We start from the raw sequence: 3,530 nt of genomic DNA on the forward strand, positions 1-3,530 counted from the left end.
TGTGTGTGTGTGTGTGTGTGTGTGTGTGAGAGAGAGAGAGAGAGAGAGAGAGAGAGAGAGAGAGAGAGAGAGAGGAGAGAAGTGTGTGCAGGTGGGGACGGAGGCCAGAAGAGGGCATCAGATCCACTGGAACTTGAGACACAGGTGGTTGTCAGCCACGTGGTGTGGGGGCTGGGAACTTGGGTACTCTGCAAGAGCAGAGCTCGCTTAATCCTGGAACCACCTTTCCAGCTCCAAAGAAACCCACTTTTAAAATGAGCACATACAAAGGGACGGGTAAAAGGATGAAAAGAGAGGCACAAAAGCAAATGATCTCCGTGTTCGGGTCTAGACGGACATAACTACTGAACGTGCATGCGCCTAACAATATGCTCCCGAGAGCTGCCACCTCTGACGGAGAAGCAGACAAATCCAGGCAGAGTCCTCGGACTCCACTTTCCTTAGTGACAAACAGACAGACCAGCAGGAACGCTCACCTAGACCTTGCTAGCACATGTAGAACACGGAGCGCGTGCACCTGACGCTCTTGAGTGCTCAAGAAATGCTGACCGAGGCACAGCTGTCACGCCCCAGCAAAGAGAAGCAGATTTGTGAAAGTCCAGGTGGCGTGCTTTCACACCTACAGTCACCCACCTCAAACCTATCGTGTGGTCAGGGAAAACAAGATTGAAGTAGGTGGTTTTGGTTTTTTGTTCGTTTGCTGGTTTTGTTTTGCTTTTTTCCCTTCCGGTGATGTACGATGAAGAGAGGCAGGGAACGTGAGGATTTTTAAAAGAAGTCATGAGATCGGATCACAGATGTAAACTGTTATGTTTTGACCATGCAACGTCTCTCACGGGCGCATATGCTTGAACATTTGATCCCCAGCCACTGATGGAGCTGGCTGGAGGGTCGCTGATGGGTGAGCCTTGAGGTCTATAGCCCACTTCCTGATGGGTGAGGGAAAAGGTCCCTGCTACATTCCCACACCGCCATGGGTCCCCTGCCACCACCCCTTGTCCTCCATGACGGATCGTATCCCCTGAAATCATGAACGCAAACAAACTCTTCCCACAGTGCTTCTGTGTCGGGTGTTTGGTCACAGCACTGAGGGAAGTCACCCATGCACCGGGCACAGCACAAAGTAGGAACAACGCAGTAGGAATGTCGTAGAACCGATGGACCAGTAGAGCCGGTCAGAACTGCTGGTGTTTGGGTCCCAGAGCTAAGGCGGTTATTTACACAGGGCGATCAGAACGGGTGCTTGAAATTGGTACTGTTGCTAATGACAAGGTCAAGGGTACGGCCCAAGGAATGATTAACGATGAAGGTCATGATCACAGAAAGAGACAAGGTGAAGTCCTGAGTTCCCAGGTGCTGGAGACAGTGAGAGCCAGGAGCTGAGGTCTTGCAGTGATGGAAGGAATCAGGTCAGGTGGGAGAAGATTGCCACAGCGGGAGGGAGCGAAGGGTACAGTCGCCTGGAGACTCTGAACGGGGAGGGAAAGGCCAGTCTGAAGCCAGTGTCCAGGAGCACAAAGGCCCCTAACATGTGTGCTCCATGGTGCCAGATAAGAGGAATCTGACCTCAGAGAAGACGGAGCATGTGGTGTGTGGGGCGTGGGAGGTGTGTGAGGCAGTGGGATTCTGTGCACGCTGTGGATGGAGCCAGGCTGTAGAGTCCAGGGTGCTAGACTGGGTGCAGTTTCTTACCTGTCTACCTGAGATTCCAGAAAAATCGCAGCAAAAATAAACTTGTACTATAGAACTGGGAAAGAGATCCTTGGTAGGGGAGAAGGAAGGTTCAACATATTTCTTTTCTGTATGTTTTTAATTTGCCTTGGTTTTTGTTGTTGTTGTTGTTTGTGTTTTTGACAATGTCTCATGTAACTCAGGTAAGCCCTGGACTTGCTATGTACCTAAAGATGACCCTGAACTCATGATCCTTCCTGCTTACTTCCCAAGTGCTGGGATGACAGACATGGGCCAGCACGCCCGGCTTCAAAGTATTTTTTTATAGAGTAAAAGAAAGTGTCAGATATTTGGTGAGTCGGGGCTGAGAAGGTGGCGGCTCAGTGGCTAAAGTGAAGAAGCTGGAGGTTGTTTTACTCTGCAGGAAAGCCAGGTGTGGTCACATGTGGGCGCAACTCAGGTGGACCTCAGAAGCTTGCTGGCCAGCCAATCAGTGAACCTCAGATTCGGCGAGAGACCTCATCTGAAAAAGATAAGACGAAGAGTGAAAGAGATGGCCACCTAATGTCAATCTCCACACGCGTGTGCATAGATGAGCACCACTAACACACCATACACACACACACACACACACACACACACACACACACACACACACACACACTTTAGATGAAAAAAATAAATTGAGGGGAAACAAAATATCCCAGAATATGCAGGAGGGAACAGCCACAAAGGAGGATGCCAGTCCTCCCTGTCTCAGACTCCAAGACCTGGTCACAGGTGTCACAGTTGGTGGGGAGGAAAGAGAACGGGTATGAGAAAGAACCCAACTGAAGGGATTGATCTGAAGTCCCCTCCCCTTGGCAAGGTCACTAGAAAGTTGTCTACAGGAATCCCAGCTGTCCCTCAGGCCCACGCACAGGAGGACTCTTCCCGTGAGAGGCCGAACTTACATGTGAGGCCGAGAGGATTCCCAGAGTGAGAGCCCCTGGGAGGAAAGCTCTCGGCATAAACACTTGAGAAACCTCAACCTCACGCCGGCAACCTACCTGCCAGCTCCCAAGAGTTGCACCAACATTGCAGGCCTCTGGTCAGCTGCCCCATCCCAGCTGCCCCAGAGCCTGGGGGGGAGAAAAACAGACCCGCCCTGGGAGGGCACCCCGTGATGGCTCTGGAGGAAGACCAAAGCCATTCTGTGTCATTACGGATGATGGGACAATCCCCAGGGAGGAGCCAAACAGCCCGTGAGTGAAATGACAGAGGCGCACAAACAGTCCACAGAAAGAAATGTCTCAGCACAGAAGCAAAAAACACCTGGGACCCAAGCCTCCAATTAGGGTCTTTTTGAGATGTTGTGAGGCTATGGATAAAAACAAGAGCCGAATGCCTATAGACAGAGCAACGGGGAAACCAATAAACGCGATCAGAAGCTGCTCTCGTACAGGACGTGGGTTCAGGTCCCAGCACCCACATCGTGCTCACAACCACGTGTAACTCCAGTTCCAGGTGATCTGATGCCCTCTTTGGCTTCCAACTGCACATGCAGTATATGGCGCGCAAAAGTCAAAACAAGCCATTAAAAAGTAATTGATGAAAATTGGCTGTACTTGGAGTTGGAGATTAGCCACAGGGGCATCCAGGTGCCGGACTGAATATAATATATCAAATAAATACTCACAAGGGTAGGACAAATAAGATACAAAAGCTACACAGTGGTGAAACTGGACCGTGGAACGGAGAGTGAAAAATAAAAATTAGAGGACTGGATAATGGTGAATCATTTGTACATAAACAGACATGTGTGTGCGTGTGAATGTGTGTGTGTCTGCATGTGCGTGCGTGCGTGCGTGTGCACGTGT

The sequence above is a fragment of the Acomys minous genome, assembly GCF_964271855.1.
Source record: "Acomys minous genome assembly, chromosome: 17".
Classification (NCBI taxonomy): domain Eukaryota; kingdom Metazoa; phylum Chordata; class Mammalia; order Rodentia; family Muridae; genus Acomys; species Acomys minous.